This window comes from Musa acuminata, unplaced genomic scaffold, assembly GCF_036884655.1.
Source record: "Musa acuminata AAA Group cultivar baxijiao unplaced genomic scaffold, Cavendish_Baxijiao_AAA HiC_scaffold_513, whole genome shotgun sequence".
Lineage (NCBI taxonomy): Eukaryota > Viridiplantae > Streptophyta > Magnoliopsida > Zingiberales > Musaceae > Musa > Musa acuminata.
In genome coordinates this window covers 175001-182500 of record NW_027020758.1, presented here as the reverse complement: position 1 = coordinate 182500, position 7500 = coordinate 175001, and positions in this window count along the sequence as shown.

The window sequence follows — 7500 nt, the reverse complement described above, 5'->3', positions numbered from 1 at the left end:
CCATCCAGCCCTGTGCCACCCGGGGGGTTCCAGGGTGCTGAGATGGCTGACGTTTTGCTCCGCTCACGACGGTCACCGCACCACGCAAGAACAGGCCAAAAACTGGCCAAAACAGCCCAAAAACGGGCCAAAACTGGCCATTTTTGGCTGCGCGAGCGAGCGGCGAGCGGCGAACAGCGAGCGAAGCGAGAGGCAGCACCGTCCCTGCTATACGAAAGCCCCATCCAGCCCTGTGCCACCCGGGGGGTTCCAGGGTGCTGAGATGGCTGACGTTTTGCTCCGCTCTCGACGGTCACCGCGCAATGCAAGAACAGGCCAAAAACTGGCCAAAACGGCCCAAAAACGGGCCAAAACTGGCCATTTTTGGCTGCGCGAGCGGCGAGCGGCGGACAGCGAGCGAAGCGAGAGGCAGCACCGTCCCTGCTATACGAAAGCCCCATCCAGCCCTGTGCCACCCGGGGGGTTCCAGGGTGCTGAGATGGCTGACGTTTTGCTCCGCTCTCGACGGTCACCGCGCAATGCAAGAACAGGCCAAAAACTGGCCAAAACGGCCCAAAAACGGGCCAAAACTGGCCATTTTTGGCTGCGCGAGCGAGCGGCGAGCGGCGGACAGCGAGCGAAGCGAGAGGCAGCACCGTCCCTGCTATACGAAAGCCCCATCCAGCCCTGTGCCACCCTGTCACGACCTTAGCTGGAATTGCCTAAGGCGTGCGGCACCCTTGCGGCCAAAGACGCGAACTTAGCTTGCGTTGCCTAAGTCGCGAGTCACCCGTGCGGCAAAGACGCGAACTTAGCTTTGCCTTGCCTAAGTCGCGCTTCGCCCTTGCGATCTTGCTCCGCAAGGATCAGCCCACTTTGTAACCTCTCGCAGGTCCCGAAGGACCTGTAAAAGAGAAAGAGAGTTAGATCGAAAGAACGAGCAACGGACACGTCCCGAAGTCTCGCGAAAAGGAAAGCTTTACAAGCAATTCGTCGAACACCTTGTGTGCACAAGAGAAAAGAGGGAGAGGGGGAAAAACAAGGCTTTCAAGGATGAACGAACAGCTGCAAGCCCACAAACAGCCGCTCACCTGGTCCCGGACGCAACACCAAGTTCCCGTAAAGGTCACGTACGAACTTGCGAAAGAGTGTTCAACGCCCGGTATATAACCGAAGCCCCATCCAGCCATGTGCCACCCGGGGGGTTCCTGGGTGCTGAGATGGCTGACGTTTTGGTGAGCGGAGGCAGCACTCCGCTCACCTCCCGCGGCACGCGAAAACGAAGCCGTTTTGGGCTGTTTTGGGGCTGTTTTGCTCGGTTCGGTGAGCGGTCGCTTTGCAACGCTGCAGCTTGTTCGAACTTACATATTTACAAGCAAAATGACCCAAAACCATGAGAAAACATGCTGTTGGGCAGCTGTACATGCGGGTGTGAGCGACGAACGGTTCGTTGAACGGAGTTGTTGCGGGTGCGCGACGACCGTTCGTGACATTCTCCCCCACTTAAACTGTCGACGCCCTCGTCGACGCTTGTTGGTAGGTGTTGATGACTTCTTCTTCATGTCGCAGGGCGTCTTCAGGCTCCCAACTGGCTTCAGTTCGGGGAAGCTTTCGCCACTTCACCAAGTACTCTGTCTGTTCCGCTCCGTTGGGTAGCTTTATCTTGCGATCCGCCAGAATGGTTTCCACTCGCTTCTCGTAGGAGGCTGTGATGGGAGGTAGCCGAGTTGGAACACTTCGAGAAGCGTCTTGCGGATCTGAATGGTAGGCCTTCAGGTTGCTGGCGTGAAGAACGTTGTGAATTTTGAACCACGCCGGCAGCTGCAACTTGTAAGAAACATTGCCTACCCTGCTGATAATTGGGAAGGGCCCTTCATACTTACGCACCAATCCTTTGTGGACTCTTTTCCTGAAGAATTGGAGTGATGCTGGTTGGAGCTTTACCAACACCAAATCGCCAACTTTGAACTCCTGTGGTCGCCTTCCCAAATCTGCCCACTTCTTCATCCGTTTTGCCGCCTTCTCCAAGTAAGCCCGCGCAATATCGGCATTTCGATGCCACTCCTTTGCGAAATGGTAGGCTGATGGACTACTCCCAGTATACCCAATAGCCATAGTGTGCGGAGTCGACGGTTGTTGTCCTGTGATAATTTCGAAGGGGCTCTTGTTGGATGCAGAGCTCCGCTGCAAGTTGTAGGAGAATTGGGCGATGTCCAACAGCTTCACCCAATCTCGTTGATTGGCACTCACGTAGTGCCGGAGATACTGCTCTAAGAGCGAATTTATTCTTTCAGTCTGACCATCCGTCTGGGGGTGGAGGCTTGTAGAGAAGTATAACTTTGATCCCAACAATTTGAATAGCTCGGTCCAGAACCGTCCCAGAAACCGAGCGTCTCGATCACTAATGATATTGTGTGGGACTCCCCAATACTTCACTACACCCTTCATCATCAGTCTGGCCGCCTCTTCAGCTGAGCAGTGTAGGGGAGCAGCAATGAAAGTTGCATACTTTGAAAACCGATCGACCACTACAAGTATCGATCCAAGTCCCCCTACAGGTGGCAAGCTTGATATGAAGTCTAAGGAAATGCTCTCCCAAGGCCTTTCTGGTACGGGCAACGGCTCCAAAAGTCCCACCGGCTTCCGCTGCTCCACCTTGTCTTGTTGGCAAGTAAGGCATGTTCGAACATACTCCTCCACATCAATCCCCATTTTTGGCCAGTAGAAGGCTCTCTCCACGAGAGCCAACGTTCTGTGAATGCCGGGGTGTCCAGCCCAGAGGGAATCGTGACACTCTTTCAAGAGTTCACGCCTTAGATTGTCCACTCGGGGAACATAAACCCTATTCCCTTTTGTGTAAACAAGTCCCTCCTGGACCCAAAATCGTCGTGCCTTGCCTTCTTTGATGAGCTGCATCAGGATAACTGCCTGGGGATCACTATACAGTCCATCTCTGATTCGGGAAAGGAAGGTTGAGTGTAACTGACTTGCTTGGCCTCTGCCCTCCAGTTGTGCAGCATTCACGCACTCCACCTTCCGACTCAGCGCATCGGCCACGACATTCGCCTTCCCGGGCTTATATTCCATTGCCATATCAAATTCAGCCAGGAAGTCCTGCCACCGTGCTTGCTTTGGGGAGAGCTTCTTCTGAGTTTGGAAATAACTCAGGGCGATGTTATCTGTCCTCAGCACAAATCGCGACCCGAGGAGGTAGTGTCGCCAAACTCGTAGGCAGTGGATCACCGCTGTCATCTCCTTCTCATGCACTGGATACCGCCTCTCGGTCTCGTTGAGTTTGCGGCTCTCGTAGGCCACCGGATGACCTTCTTGCATGAGTACTCCACCAATAGCAAAGTCCGAAGCATCTGTATGGACTTCAAAGGGCTCTCCATAGTTTGGCAATTTGAGCACTGGTTCTTCCAAAACAGCAGCCTTTAGATCTTGGAATGCTATCTCACATCTGTCAGACCACTTCCAAGGCTGCTCCTTCTTCAGCAACTCCGTCAGTGGAGTTGCCCGCTTCGAATATCCCGCGATGAAGCGTCGGTAGTAGTTGACGAAACCAAGGAAGGATCTCAACTCTGGCACCTTCTTTGGAGTTCGCCATTCCGCAACTGCTTGCACCTTCGACTTGTCCATCCGGATGGAGCCATCACCGATTCGGTGCCCCAAGAACAGGATCTCAGTTTGAGCAAAGTAGCATTTCTCCCTTTTTACGAACAAAGTGTTCTCCCTGAGAACCTTGAAAATCGTCCGAAGGTGCTTGACGTGCTCCTCGAGCGTTTGGCTGTAAACGACGATGTCGTCCAAGTAGACGACCACGAACTTATCCAAATACTCCTTGAATAGCTGGTTCATGAGAGTACAGAATGTTGCCGGAGCGTTGGTTAAGCCGAAAGGCATCACCAAGAACTCAAACGCTCCATATCTGGTCACACATGTAGTCTTTGCTTCGTCGCCTTCAGCAATGCGCACCTGCCAATACCCCGACCGAAGGTCGAGTTTTGAGAAATACTTTGCCTTGCCCAATTGGTCGAACAAGTCCGCGATGAGCGGGATGGGATACTTGTTCTTCACTGTTACTTTGTTGAGGGCTCGGTAGTCGACGCATAATCGGAGACTCCCATCTTGTTTCTTCTGAAAGAGAACTGGAGCTCCGAAAGGTGCTTTTGAGCTGCGGATGAGACCACCGCTTAGCAGTTCACCTAACTGCTTTCTGAGTTCTGCCAACTCTGGCGGGGGCATGCGATAGGGTGGTCTCGCTGGAGGCTTCACTCCTGGCTCCAGCTCAATACTGTGATCCACGCCTCTGCGTGGCGGAAGAGTCTTCGGCAACTCAGGTGGCATAACGTCTTTGAACTCCTTCAGGACGTTGGCCACCACAGCAGGTTCTTGAATGGCTTCTTCATTGAGTGGCTCTAGCTTCATAGCAGCCACGAATGTTAGTTCGCCCTTTCGCACCCCTTTCTTCAATTGTAATGCCGAAATATGTTGGGGCTCCTTGGTTCCTCTCCGAGAGACGGGCACCACACAGGGGTCATCGCCTCCCATCATACATAGGGAATTCAAGAATGGCATCGGCACCAACTTCGCCGCGTGCATAAACTCCATTCCAAGAATCACTTGGAAGTCGTCTAGTGGCACGGCCATCATGTTGGTGGTTCCGCTCCAAGTCCCGATTCTGATGGGAACTCCCTTTGCCAATCCGGAGATTCGCCTGGCCTCCGAGTTCACTGCTTTCATTCGGCTTGGGCTCTTCTCCAATGTCAACCCAAGTCGCTGTGCTTCACGATCGGCTATGAAGTTGTGGGTAGCGCCCGTGTCCACCATTGCACGGGTCGTTTGGCCATTCAGCTTGATGTCCACATACATCAGTTCACTACTTCCTGCTTTTTGTGCCTTCGTCTTCGTGTTCTCCCCCACTTGACCCCGCATAGCGTTCAACAAACGCATTGCTCCCATTCGGGGTCCTTGCGACTCTTCATCGTCGCTGCTGGATTCAGAACTGCTTGAGCTAAGGGCAACAGTTTTGCCCTTGTCCGATCGGGGAGGGTGGATGGAAGCTGTCAAAGCGTTGAGTGCCTGCTTCTGTGGGCACTCCCTTACCATGTGCGGTCCTCCGCACAAGAAGCATCCTCCAGGTTTTGAGGCCTTGCCTTTTGGATTCGGCCCTTTGTGGGAGCTCTTCTTCTTCTGTTCGCCCCCGAGCTCCTTCCCTCGAGAATGTTTTTGAGGGCGATTGCTTGAAGATTGTTTCCTTCTCGCTGGGTCTTCGGAGGAAACGAAGTCGGTGAGCCTTTCTGCAGCTGCAATTGCCCCGACCACGTCGGTAACATTCCTTCGATTCAGCTCTTGCTGAGCCCATGGTTTCAAACCATCAAGGAAACTGAACAACTTGTCCTTCTCGGACATGTCCTGTATGTCCAGCATCAGTGCAGAAAACTGCTTTACATAGTCTCGGATGGTGGTACTTTGGCGGAGTTGTCTCAACTTCCTTCTTGCGACGAACTCTGTGTTCTCCGGTAGGAACTGAGTTCTCAACTCCCGCTTCAAGTCTTCCCATGTGTCGACTCGACACCGACCTTGTTGGATCTCCTCCCAACGAGTTCGCCACCAAAGTTTCGCATCTCCATTCAGATACATTGTTGCTATAGAAACTTTGGTATCTTCAGAATCGGGCCTCGTAGCTCGGAAGTATTGTTCCATGTCGAACAGAAAGTTCTCGAGCTCCTTGGCATCTCTGGCCCCTCCGTATCCATGGGGCTCAGGTGCCCTCAAGTTTTGTGGCGGTGCAACGCGGGTGTTGCCTCCTCCCGCATTTAGCGTTCTTGTGAGCATAGCCACCTTTGCCGTGAGTTCCGCCACAACGTCTTGTAAGTGCAGCACGGAGTCCTTGGTGTCATCGGACAGTCGGTCGACTAGGGCCTCGACCTTGTCGATCCTGGACTCCGCTTCCTCTTGCGAGCTCTCTACCCCAACAAGTCTTTGTTGGCCATGGTAGAGTTCCTCCATGCTCGCTTCCAGAACATCCAGGCGGGTTTCCGCCGTCGTGAGTCTCTCCTTATGACTCTTTTTCCCAGTTAGCGCACCAGATTGCGCTTCCTCCGCTCGCGGAGAGTTACCAACTTCTCGCTCATCCTGTTCGCTGCCGCGATCCTCGTGAGCGGCTCCAACAGCATGAGAGCGAGTGTGCACATGCAGCCCACCTGCGGCTGCTTGGGGCAAGGGTCCAGCTTGCCCCGTCTTGCTCGATTCGCCACGATGCTTTGCCATGGCGAAGTTGCGAAGTTCGTTCGCTGTTCGATCGAAGAGCTTGCCCGCTCTGATACCACAATGTCACGACCTTAGCTGGAATTGCCTAAGGCGTGCGGCACCCTTGCGGCCAAAGACGCGAACTTAGCTTGCGTTGCCTAAGTCGCGAGTCACCCGTGCGGCAAAGACGCGAACTTAGCTTTGCCTTGCCTAAGTCGCGCTTCGCCCTTGCGATCTTGCTCCGCAAGGATCAGCCCACTTTGTAACCTCTCGCAGGTCCCGAAGGACCTGTAAAAGAGAAAGAGAGTTAGATCGAAAGAACGAGCAACGGACACGTCCCGAAGTCTCGCGAAAAGGAAAGCTTTACAAGCAATTCGTCGAACACCTTGTGTGCACAAGAGAAAAGAGGGAGAGGGGGAAAAACAAGGCTTTCAAGGATGAACGAACAGCTGCAAGCCCACAAACAGCCGCTCACCTGGTCCCGGACGCAACACCAAGTTCCCGTAAAGGTCACGTACGAACTTGCGAAAGAGTGTTCAACGCCCGGTATATAACCGAAGCCCCATCCAGCCATGTGCCACCCGGGGGGTTCCTGGGTGCTGAGATGGCTGACGTTTTGGTGAGCGGAGGCAGCACTCCGCTCACCTCCCGCGGCACGCGAAAACGAAGCCGTTTTGGGCTGTTTTGGGGCTGTTTTGCTCGGTTCGGTGAGCGGTCGCTTTGCAACGCTGCAGCTTGTTCGAACTTACATATTTACAAGCAAAATGACCCAAAACCATGAGAAAACATGCTGTTGGGCAGCTGTACATGCGGGTGTGAGCGACGAACGGTTCGTTGAACGGAGTTGTTGCGGGTGCGCGACGACCGTTCGTGACAACCCGGGGGGTTCCAGGGTGCTGAGATGGCTGACGTTTTGCTCCGCTCTCGACGGTCACCGCGCAATGCAAGAACAGGCCAAAAACTGGCCAAAACGGCCCAAAAACGGGCCAAAACTGGCCATTTTTGGCTGCACGAGCGAGCGGCGAGCGGCGGACAGCGAGCGAAGCGAGAGGCAGCACCGTCCCTGCTATACGAAAGCCCCATCCAGCCCTGTGCCACCCGGGGGGTTCCAGGGTGCTGAGATGGCTGACGTTTTGCTCCGCTCTCGACGGTCACCGCGCAATGCAAGAACAGGCCAAAAACTGGCCAAAACGGCCCAAAAACGGGCCAAAACTGGCCATTTTTGGCTGCACGAGCGAGCGGCGAGCGGCGGACAGCGAGCGAAGCGAG